General features: G+C 43.6%; 1 protein-coding gene across 2 annotated transcripts in view; it reads right to left on the reverse strand.

The window, feature by feature from the left end:
• The window catches only part of MAFK (MAF bZIP transcription factor K), a 53,487-nt gene that overhangs the window by 5,377 nt on the left and 35,130 nt on the right, over positions 1-12,980 (reverse strand). The window lies entirely within an intron of this gene.

Genomic DNA, 12,980 nt, shown 5'->3' on the forward strand with positions numbered 1-12,980 from the left:
ATCACGAATCCTTACAAAATCATCTTACCATGGAGAATGGAGATATATAATGAAACTGGATCACCCCCAAAAAATAAGTTTTGGCCGGCGGCAGTCGACCTGAAGTCAACCTAAGGGTGTAAATTATGGCACGTAGAGGTGATGGGGTAAAACTGGACAGTAAAGCAAATTCTGAAAACGAAGACCTGCAGCTGCTTGGCGCAGATGGCATTCGGAGAGGGAGCAGAGAGCGGCAGCATTGAAGGTCGGGAACCTCCCTCCTGGCGATCAAACAAACGGCACCGGAACCGGATCCGTGCCTACTAACGAGACGACTACGCTTGTTACAAACCCCAGCATTTAAATCATTGATGAAAAGAAAAATGTAGCCGAGACACTACAGATTTCCCAAGGATGGTTGTCATGGAAACCATCAAAAACCAGCCAACTTGGAGACCGTAACCATGGAGACAAAGGACGACGACGAAGAAGGGGGGGGGGGGAATAATCAGAAAAAAAAAAAAAGGTCCAAACATGCAGATGACTTGAGGGCAAGTCCGACAAAAAAGGCAGAAGAAACTGAGCAAAGGAGCTCATTGATGGCCGCTATGGGAAGAGAATCACTCGAAAGATGAAAGGACGCATCCCGGGGGCTTACGATGTGGGAAATAAGATCAATGAGGGTCAGGGCGGCTCAGAAACTAGAAGAGGGAAAAAAAGAAATGGCCTGCGATTCTTCCTACTTCAATATCATTAGTACCTTTATTGTCTCCACCTACGAGATAGAGGATTAGTTTGACGCAAGTTCCGGATTGTTTACTTTTGCTTTGCATCAAAAATTCATAAAAAGAAAGCGTAGACTTAAAAGGGAAAAAAATAAATAAAGCATCTACACACGGCGCTCGCAATCGGCTGCCTAGCGATATCTCATAATGAAAGGAAGAGTGCCACGAGCGAGATCACAACAAACATTGCACGCTTTCATTAACAAGGAGATTATCACATGTCTTCTTCTACCGGGGAGATAAGATATTTCAACTGAAGCGATCTCCAAGATATTCGTCGGGATGGATGAGGCGGCGGCACGCTACCATCTAATGATCAATCCACACTCGTGAGAATACAAGCTCCACAAAAAGAGCTCCGTCCCATCATCTCCTTCTGATCTACAAGGACGGGACAACACGTGTTTTTCCGTCTCTACTAGCGATACAAAGGATAAGCAATCGCTTTTAATTACTATGGTAAAAACGCTTAAGCCTGCACAAAAAGCACAACATGTTCCTTCCAAGTGCAATAGATTTAATCCTAGTGAACATAGCAAAAAAATAAATATAACTTAAAAATAAATAAAAATGCAAAAACAAAGTGAACCATGCCATAAACCAGTATTAATAACCAATATTTCCCCTTAAGGGTTTAAACCAGAATTTAATTATATTCCCAATCAAGTCTTAACGAAACAAAACCCACATGAGCGTCAGGCCTACCAGTGTCCTGCCAATGTTTTCTTTCTTCCGAAAAGTTACAAAAAATTCCAGGTGGCCGACTATCCAGCTTTTCCCGGAGTCTGCATTCTTACCTGGTACAGAGCTGGTGACCTGGTGCGGAGCTTGGAGGAGGCCCTGTTCCCTGTAAAGTCATGGCAGGAGGACACCCACTGGCTTGCACAGGAGGAAGCTGCACTCAGGGAGGCCCTCCTCACTGTGTGACATAGCAATGCCCTGACTCATGGGTTGTTTACAGGCTCTGCAGAGCTTGCATTCCCACAGACCAGACCAACACTCCCCCGGCTCCCACGTGCTTGTGGCTGAAAACTATAGTACTAGATCCTGGGAAGTTCCTCTGCCCCCTCCAGGCTCAGGATTTATAACTCTGCACATGGGAAGCTTCACGCAACCTAGAAACTTTAATTTTTGCTTTTATATTATCCCCCCAAAAAAATAAATACATAGAACACAAACAAAATGTATCCAACAAGCAAGAAGAAAGTTTTACATTTTCAAAATAAGCAAATTAAAAAAAAAGTTGGAATGACAACTCGTTGCGGTTAGACAAAATTAAAAAAGGATGAATGTAGTGAAATCCTCCCGTTCCAGATTCAGCACCACTGACATTTGGGGGCGATTGTTTTTCTTCCGGGCGGATGTTTACACAGGCAGAAAATCTGCTAGTCATGCTTCTTGGATGACACAGACTTGGTGTTCGTAGGCAAACAGGATCTTTTATTAAAGGGGTATTCCCATCTCAGAGGAATGAATCCTATAAATGTCTGGAGGCACAAGTCCTAGATCTGTCTCAAAAGAAGGGGCCCCATCTCTTGTCGCTGTGAAAGCTGAGGTGGCAAACACTTGTATTGGATTTCTGCCATTTTCGGAACTCCCATAGAAATGGAGAGAACTTTATTTCATTCACAGCAATGCAAAACCACCTTTTATTTTCGAGACAGATCCTCTGAAAACCATCCTGGAGCCTGTTTTGAATGAAGAGTTGGACATGTGTGCACAATTCTCCCTCCGATTATGTCTATGGAAGTCCAAAACAATAAAGCAGAGCACCAATAGATGAGAATATAGTGTCCATTCACATACGTGAGACAGGTGCGAGTCTCCAAGGTCGAATGTAGAGGGTTTATAGTATGCCCTGTACATACACCATTAATGTCTGAGATGAGAATATCCCCCCCCTTTCAGGGGTTCAAACACATTTAAAAATTATGCAAAACCGCCAATAAGACCTCATCTGTGGATGCTAAATACGGGGCCGAACTATGCTTCCGATTTCATATGGAGGAATATAGTAGGTTTCCTCGGACTGTACCATGATCCACTGGATCATGAACTGTAAAACTGGTGGCCACAGTAGCTGTCAGGACTGCAATGTGGGCAGAAGAAAACTACCAAGCTGCTCAGTTACAGGGGTCTTGTCTGGTATTGCAGCTCAACTACAGTAAATCAAACTAAGTTGCAATACCCAACGTCACCAATGGCCAAGAGTGGCAGCACTAATTTGTGATGGGGACTTCTTTAGGTTCATCCAATGCTTTTAGCAATTTTTACTGAAGAGGACAGAACAAGCTAAGGACTTCTAGTTACCAGCAGAAATGTCCATCACTCTGTTCAGATTTATACAACTCTGGCAAAAATTAAGAGACCACTGCACAGTTTTATAAAAATCAGCTTCTCTCCATGTCTGCCAGCCATTCCATTCCAGTGTCAGTTGAATTCCAACCAGAGTACACCTCATTCTACTTAATGTGCTTCTGATTAGGGGATCACCTGAACCAAATCTTATTTAACGAAGGAAAGTATAAAAAACCCTGCAGTGGTGTTCACAATCCTCTTGCTATAGGACGAGCTGGATGGCAAAACAAGTGCTAGCAATCTCCCAAAAGTAATGGGAATGAAAAAATAACCATGTTAACGGAGTTGAAAAGAAAAAAGTCTTAAGTGAGGAAAAGAATGGCTCAATTCTGGATTTCCTAGCAGAGAGATACAGTGAGCTTCATGTTTCCTCTATCCTTAAAATTTCTAAGACGGCAGTCCATTACAACAAGGTCAAGCAGCAGACATTGGGGACAACAAAGCTACAGACTGGCAGAGTGCGAAAACCACTCTCCACTGACCGGGATGACCGCCATCTTATTCGAATGTCACTCAGCAACTGCAAGATGACATCAAGTGACCTACAAAAGGAATGGCAAACGGCAACTGGGGTGAAGTGCATGGCAAGAACAGTTTGTAACAGACTCCTAGAGGCAGGGCTCAAGTCATGTAAAGCTAGAAAAAAGCCTTTCATCAATGAGAAGCAAAGGAGAGCCAGGCTAAAGTTTGCCAGACCATAAGGATTGGACCATAGAGGACTGGAGTAAGGTAATCTTCTCTGACGAGTCTACTTTTCAGATTTGCACAACACCTGGTTGTCTAATGGTTAGATGGAGACCTGGAGAGGCGTACAAGCCACGGTGTCTTGTACCCGCTGTGAAATTTGGTGGAGGATCAGTGAAGATCTGGGGATGCTTCAGCAAGGCTGGAATAGGGCAGATTAATCTTTGCGAAGGACGTATGAATCAAGCCGCATACAAGGCTATCCAGGAAAAACAGCTGATTCCTTCTCCTCAGGCAATGTTCCCCAAACTCTGAGGACTGGTTTTTCCAGCAGGACAATGCGTAATGCCACACAGCTAGGTCAATCAATGTGTGGATGAAGGACCACCACATCAAAACTCTGTCATGGCCAGCCCAATCTCCAGACCTGAACCCCATTGAAAACCTCTGGAATGTAATCAATAGGAAGATGGATAGTCACAAGCCATCAAACAAAGAAGAACTGCTTAAATTTTTGTACCAGGAGTGGCATAAGGTCACCCAAAAGCAGTGTGAGAGACTGGTGGGAAGCATGCCAAGACGCATGAAAGCTGGGATTATAAATCATGGTTATTCCACAAAATGTTGATTTCTGAACTCTTCCTGAGTTAAAACATTAGTATTTTTGTTTCTAAATGATTATGAAGTTGTTTTCTTAGCATTATTTGAGGGCTGTAAGCACTGCATTTTTTTTGTTATTTTGACCATTTCTCATTTTCTGAAAATAAATACAAAATTTAGTGCTTGGATATTCGGAGACATGTTGTCAGTAGTTTATAGAATAAAAGAGCAGTTTACATTTTACTCAAAAATATAAAGAGAAAAATCAGACAAACTGAAAATTTTGCAGTCTCTTAATTTTTGCCTGAGCTGTATATCAGTTTCCTGATTGGCCAATATTGGCAAAAAAAACAAAACAAAAAAAACGCCCAAAATTCTGTTAAAAAAGAGGGGGCATTGCATTACTGAAGCAGTGGAGCTCTGACAGCTCCGGAGGAAACTCTGTGACATACTTCTCAACTGACTCACTGCTGGACTGGGCCAATAATTACAAGCTTGCTCCAGTAAAGAGGCATAGAAGGGAAAACACTGGAATATCATGAAAATACATGATGTGGAAATACAGATGATATAATGTGAAAAGATTCCAGGGGTAAAACCGACCAGATAAACAGAAGTACAGAAAATATTCAAAGCAACAGACCGAACCAACAAAGATGGAGAATTTAAAGCGGATGTCTATAAAATGAAAGCGGCAACACTTACAGGACTATTTCCCCACTGCCCCCATTTTACTACTGCCCACTCCCCGGCTCAGCTCTACTTCCTGCTGCAGCAATCGCGTACCGACCCAGGCGCGTGCAACTGCCTCAGAAGGAGACTGTGCGGGAGAAGAGATCAGCAGGGACTGGGATCGTGCCATAATGGGACCTGCAGGGTATCAATAAGGGCGAGTATTTCTTTTTTTTTTTTTTTAACCAGTCTGAGACCTTTTAACTATAAATTTCAAGGATCGGAAAACCTCTATTGTATACAGTAAGGGCTATTCCTGGTGTAGGTTGCAAGCGGAATAAAAAGTCATGTAGTGAACAGCAGTGATGTTTCGACGACACTACACATTACCCCTGCAGACAATCACTGAGTTCAGCAGCTCTTCTGGTAAGCATGGCACACGCGGCAAAGCTGAGCGACTGGATGGAGAGGTGATGTGCACTGTCGACGTGACTTCACCAATGCCGCGGAAACACGGTGGCGGAGAGTCCGCGCCGGACCCCCAGAGAATGAGCAACCTGGACTGTTTGGGCATCACTTTTCTTTAAATACCCAAATAATGACCAGAAAAATAAATAGGAACACTTCCAAAAACATGCAATAAATCCAAAAAGAAGGAAGCTAAGCAGATGCAGGATAAAATAGATTTTTATTATAGTCAACATTAAAAAATTAATAACAATAGTAATTAAAGGATACTGAACAAGAGCAGAGTGAAGCTCTGTGGTTAGTAAGTTTACATGTAGAGTCCTTGTACACTTCAATTCAGCACAGGGATGGCATCGAAACATCCTGGCCTTTTTTTATGCATGACATTATGGACCATGGCTTTATTGAATTTCTTTTGTCCCTTTGGAGTATACTCTCACACACAACTTTTTCATATTCAAGGAAACTCTATATCTCCAACTCTAAGGGACAGCTATGGGGGCTGCCTCTACGACAATGAATCTTATTTTCACACACAAGCCTTGGAATCGGCAGGAAGATATTCTCAGAGAGGGTACTCAAATCGTGTAATTTGCCATGGCTGGTGAAGAGCACATAAGAAGCGCAGGATAGACTTGTTAAAACCTAAAGAACAGACCTAACCCTCAAAGTAAGATTCATTTCCACCTAAAAAGAGAATTGGGATCTAAAGAGAAATGCATTACCCAAGTACTGGACTATCACGAGTGATCCCGCACAAGCTGAAACCACCACTGTCTCACCATCAATTACCTATAGAAGAACCCAAAATCTGAGAGATCTCTTGGTTCATAGTTAACACACGGGACCGTCCATAGAACAGTCATTTAGATCAAAAGGGACCCAAATTGGGTTTCTTCCTTTGTAAAAGCTGTGCGGCATGTGCTAATATGGATAGGGCCTCCAACTTCAAGTCCAGTAATGGGGATAAAACTTTTCCATTACTGAACACATTATCCGCCACACAGATTTCGTGATTTATTATGCCTCCTGCCCCTGTCCATTGATCTCTGTGGGAATGATGGACAGACAATTTGAGAGTATGGACAAGAGAACATGTTTGCCTTCAAATGTCATATACAATCTCTTGCCCGCTCTTGCCGCTTACACCTAAAGAACATCTCTAGAATCCCCCCCTTTTCTCACCATGGACACAAAACCCTCACTTTCGCCATGATCCACTCCCGCCTGGACTACTGTAATGCTCTATTATTTGGCCTCCCCATCACTCGACTTTCCCCTCTCCAGTTCATCCTTAATGCAGCAGCCAAGGTCATCCATCTGGCTAATCGGTACTCGGACGCGTCGGCTCTTTGCCAGTCGTTACACTGGCTGCCCATTCATTATAGGATCCAATTCAAAGTACTTGTTCTCACCCACAAAGCTCTCCACTATGCAGCACCCCATTACATCTCCTCCCTCATTTCTGTCTATCGGCCAAGCCGATCGCTGAGCTCTGCAAGACTTTCGACTAACCTCTGCACTAATCCAAACCTTCCACTACCAATCTCCAAGACTTTTCCCGTGTTGCGCCAATCCTCTGGAATGCTCTACCCCAAGAAATTAGGACCAGCCACAACTTGCAGTTTTAGAAGCTTCCTCAAAACACATTTGTTCAGAGCGGCCCATCACGTTCCCTAATCAGTCATTTTATGTGTAAGAGTGTGGGAGTAGCCCATTCACTATCTATCTATCCCCCACTCCCTCAAAATGGCTGGACCATCATTGTAAATACACACCTGTACTGTGTATCTCCCCCACCTCATTGTAGATTGTAAGCTCTCAGCAGCCGGGTCGGCTTATTTTGCTTTAATCATTGTATTATTGTTAAAGTTGTTATCTTTGAAACTGTAAAGCACCCAGTCACAATTTTTGTGACGCAACAGCGATCTCACCAGCGAGATCGCTGTGTGTGACACTGACCAGCGACCGGCCCCCCTGCCGGTATCGCTGATCGTTGTTGGAACGCCCTGGACATTTCTTTGATCACTGGTCTCCCGCTGGCCAGCACGCATCGCTGCATGTGACAGGCGGGAGACCAGCGATCAGCATGCTGGTAACTAAAGTAAACAGCACGCGTCACTTAGAAACCCGATGTGTACCTTAGTTACCAGCTCCCTGCATCAGGCGCTGGTAACTAACGTGCACAGTGACCCCGGGCGCTCAGCGTCGCTGGTGCTGATCGCTGGTGAAGCGGTCTGTTTGACAGTTCACCAGCGATCATGTAGCGACTCACCAGCGATCCTGACAAGTTGATATCGTTGTCAGGATCGCTGGTGAGTCAATATGTGTGACAGGGCCCTAAGGGTGAGTGCACACAGTACGGAGTGAGCTGCTGAATTTTCCGCGCAGATTTGCAGGTAAAGTGACCTGCGGTTTACCTGCAGATTTGCCAGCGGTTTTCCCCTGCGGTTTGACACCTGGACAATGGAACAGGTGTCAAACCGCTGCGGAATCCGCAGAAAGAATTGACATGCTGCAGATTTAAAACCGCGGAAAAATCCACAGCATGTGCACTGCGGTTTTGAAATCCCATTGGCTAACATGGTATGGTACATTGCTTGCGGATCCGCAGAGGCCAATCCGCTGCGGATCTGCAGCAGAATCCGCAACATGTGCACATACCCATAAGTTGTAAAGCACTGCGGAATATGTTGGCGCTATATAAAGATTATTATTATTATTATTTGTGACATCAGTAATGCATGACCTCTGGCCTCATCTTAATCCTTGTGGGCTTAAATGAACTTTCAGTAACCTGCTTGCTATTTTAAATACTGCCCCAGCCGGCGGATCTTGCACAGATTAAAAGCGTTGATTGCCGATAGATGCTACTGCGCATGCGCTGCCATTTTGTTGGAGTAAACAAAATTTGGCACTGGCACATGTGCAGTAGCATCTATTGGCAAGCAATAGATGCTACGGGACAGGCACTGACGCCATTGTGATGGAGTTAAAAACATTTTTTTTTGTACAGACCACAGATAAAACTGCGCATTTTTCTTAAAAGTATAAAACCCCTTCATATGGGTTTTCCAGGCTTCTGATATTGATGAAACGAATAGGAGCAGAAATGCAATACCGGATAACGACCTCTACGCAGTGAACGAAGCCATGCTGTTCAGCAATGTCCGCGGCCTACATCTGGCCTCCGCCGCAGCCGAATGGTTAAGGTGCTGGGCCCTCCACCAATGGATACTGATGATGTATTTAAGGACAGATCGTTCATAATTGTAATGACGAGGAAACCCTTTACAGTCCAAACACACCTTGCTCATTTCTGAGTTGTAAAGTTTTTACACGGATGATTATATAATAAGAAAAAAAACTAAGAGCGAATCTACATGTGCGTCATCGATGGCAAGTCTATCATATACTGCGTCATTATACGTACGGCTTGTGCTCAGTTGCTGTTTAGTCACAGTCTGGTATAATGGAGAAAATAAGTAAGAAGTGAATACAGGAGGAAAAAAAAAATTCTAAAAGCATTACGTATGACTATGTGCAAGACGTGTCAGCTCTCTGCAATAATCTTGCTTGCTTCTGGGTGGCTTACGTTTGCAATTCGTACACAAGGTCATGCGGCAGAAGAAAAAGAAAAAGGTACAGAAATGCAGGGTATTTGGCACATCCAATCTGTGGAATTTCACTGGCAATCGAGCGGCAATTGTGGCAATAGGGTAAATGTTGGCACAGAATGGCATGCTAGATAAGGGTCTCTCTCTAGGTCCACGATCCATTTATGATACTAGAAGCTGTCTTTTAGGACAGGGGAAAATCCCAAGAGTCCAGTTACCAATCCTTCAAATTTTGCAATAGTACCCAATTTTTTGCAGTGATTTTCTATGGAACAATTGCTTCCCCCCCCACTTCCACCTGCAGTAATTAATGCTATTATTGTGGTTCCCCAAAAGAAAGCTACTATCCTACTGCAGGATAATATAACGAGATGCCGAGGGACCTGCCATGTACATAGATGCCAGGTGGTAGTACAAACAGAAGATAAATCAATGCCACACGAAATGACTAAGGTGGCAAAATCACCAGATCTTTAGCAGCATCCCACTTTGTTGAAGCCTTTAAAGAAAGCTAAACAAAAGAAATGCACAAGAAAAATAAAATAAAAATTCCCTGCATTTCCTCCCTTAATCGCCTCAGTTATTTTGATCCTATTCGAGTCTCTTACTTCAATTAAAACTGAGAAATATATAAACAAATCTCAGGAGCTGATTACTATCCTTTGTGGCATTGTGAACCTACTGGCTGCAGCAGGAGCTTCCCCCCTTTACAGGCTGCCAAGTTTTACCTCTGGGGTAAGCCTCCAGCCTGCAAGCACAAATGGAATAACCGTTTCGCATTTTATAGATATTGCACTTTAGCGGAAAATTGCAAAAACCCACCATTACTCACTTGCTACATCCCCCAACCACTCCATCGGCACTACTTCAGTGGTCCCTGCCATACACATGACCATGGCAGCAAATGACCGACCTCGGCCGCCCACGGCAGCAAATGACCGCCCTCGGCCGCCCACGGCAGCAAATGACCGACCTCGCCAGCAGTCATGAATACTGGAGCAGAAAGACATAGTTACTTACTGGTATTGGAATTTCTCAGAGGCCATGACAGCACCACGGAGAGAGGGGATCCGCTCTTCAGGGACAGGAAACCTACAGATAAAAGGGCGGTACCTCTCCCTTTCATCAGTTGGATTACAGAGCATAGGATGACCTCCAGGTTATTTTGCAACAATATCTTAATCATACTACTTATCAGAAACTGTTTATACATAAATCACACCACAAACCGTGAATTTGTGCTCACCCATACGGGAGAGAATAAACGGGTGCCATCATGGGCTCTGAGAAATCCCGTTACCGGTAAGTAACTGTTTCTCCTTCCCCCCCATGACAGCACCAGGGAGAGAATTACAGAGAATTGTAACTTAGGGTGGCACCACAGCCTGTAGAACCCTTCTCCCAAAGGTTAGGTCAGAAGAAGAGGCTAGGTCCAGCCAAAAGTGCTTGAAAAAGGTAGAAGGTGATGTCCAGGTGGTAGCCTTACAGATCTGCTCTATTGATACCTCCAATCTTTTTGCTCAGGAGATTTCCACTGCTCTTGTAGAATGAGCTCTCAGACCCTCCTGGGCAACATTCCCACTAGATGAGTAGGCCAACAATATAGCATCTCTTATCCATTTTGCCAGGGTACTTTTCGAGGCTTTGAGTCCCTTTCTAGGCCCCTGAAAACATACAGAGATCCTTCCTTGCTACAACCCCTGGGTGGACTCTAGGTACTGAACCAAACACCTCTTTACATCTAAGATGTGGAATTTTTCTTCCTCCATATTTTTGAGGTTAGAACAAAAGGAAGGAAGGACTACCTCTTGGAATCGAGATGCTACCTAGGGTAAGAAGCAGGGTCAGGTTTAAAATAACCCTATCTTCTAAGATCTTAGTAGAGGGAGGGCCTGCAGATAAGGCCTGTATGTCACTTATTCTCCCTGCTGATGTTAGGGCCACAGAAGGACCGTTTTAACGGACAGGACCTTGAGAGGAACCGAATCCAGAGGTTTAAAAGGTAGGGCCCATTAGTGCTGACAGGACTAAATTTAGATCCCATGGTGCTAATTTCTGGCTGATAATGGGCATAGATCTTGTAGCGGCTCTAATAAATCACGCTACCCAGGGGTTGCCGGCAATGTCTTGATTATATAAGGCCCCTAGAGCTACTACCAGATCTTTCAAGGTGCTGATCGCTAGGCCTCGTTCAAACCCCTTCTGCAGAAATTCCAGGATTGCTGTAATACTGTAAGTACTCCATCCTGGATTCTCATCCCTGAGGAGGATAAAAATTTCCTCCAGGTTTTACCATAAGCTCTAGTGGTGACAACATTTCTACTCTTGAGCAGTGTAGATACCTAGTTTGGTTAAAACCATGGCTGTGGAGTCTGTAAGCCAAACCTGCGACTCAGACTCATCAATTTCCCTTCCACCGACTCAGACTCCGACTCCAACATATATTGCTTATATTTAAGTGAAAAATTTATTGTAGTACACTGTGAACATCAGACATTTAATCATTTTTATGATACAATAATCAAGACATCTAGATAGAACATAATATATATTTATTGGAATACAACTTTAGAACACAAAAACCTGTAATAAATTGTAAATATGAAATACACTATGTAATATCGATTACATATATATATATATATATATATATATACACACACATACACACACACACACACAGCGTTCCAAATTATTATGCAAATTGGATTTAAGTGTCATAAAGATGTAATTTTTTGTTTTTCAAATAAACTCATAGATGGTATTGTGTATCAGGGCTCTTTGGATCACTGAAATCAATCTCAAATTCCTGTGATAATTAGTTTACCAGGTGAGCCCAATTAAAGGAAAACTACTTAAGAATGATGTTCCACATTATTAAGCAGGGCACAGGTTTCAAGGAATTTAGGAAAGAAAAAGGACCTCTCTGCTGCTGAAAAGCAAAAAATAGTGCAATGCCTTGGTCAAGAGATGAAAACATTAGATATTTCCCAAAAATTTAAACGTGACCATCGTACTCTGTTAAGAGATTTGTGGTTGATTCTGAGCACAGACATGTTTGTGCTGATAAAGGCAGAATGAGGAAGGTTTCTGCCAGGCAAGTTCATCGGATTAAGAGAGCAGCTGCTAAAAAGCCATTACAAACCAGCAAACAGATATTTAAAGCTGTTGGTGCCTCTGGAGTCCCTCGAACCTCATGGTGTAGGATCCTTCAAAGGCTTGCTGTGGTGCATAAACCTACTATTCGGCCACCCCTAAAAAGTGTTCACAAGCAGAAATTGTAGCAGTGGGTTCAGACATACATGAAGACTATTTTTCATACAGTCTTGTTTACTGATGAGTGTCGAGCAACCCTGGATGGTCCAGATGGATGGTTGGTGGATGGCCACTATGTCCCAACAAGGCTGCGACTTCAGCGAGGAGGAGGAGTCATGTTTTGGGCCGGAATCATGGGGAAACAGCTGGTAGGGCTCTTTAAGGTTCCTGAAGGTGTGAAAATGACCTCTGCAAAGTACAGTATATAGAGTTTCTGACTGACAGCTGTCTTCCATGGTATAAAAAGCAGAAATGTGCCTTCAGGAGCAAAATCCTCTTCATGCATGACAATGCACCATCTCATGCTGCAAAGAATACCTCTGAGTCATTGACTGCTATACAGTAGGCATAAAAAGAGATAAACTCATGGTGTGGCCACCATCTTCCCCTGACCTCAACCCTGTAGAGAACCTTTGGAGTATCATCAAGCAAAAGATCTATGAGGGTGGGAGGCCGGTCACATCAGAACAGCAGCTCTGGGGGCTATTCTGACTTCATGCAA

Source organism: Dendrobates tinctorius, unplaced genomic scaffold (assembly GCF_039654945.1).
Source record: "Dendrobates tinctorius isolate UK_male_01 unplaced genomic scaffold, ASM3965494v1 ptg000222l, whole genome shotgun sequence".
In the NCBI taxonomy this organism is placed as follows: domain Eukaryota; kingdom Metazoa; phylum Chordata; class Amphibia; order Anura; family Dendrobatidae; genus Dendrobates; species Dendrobates tinctorius.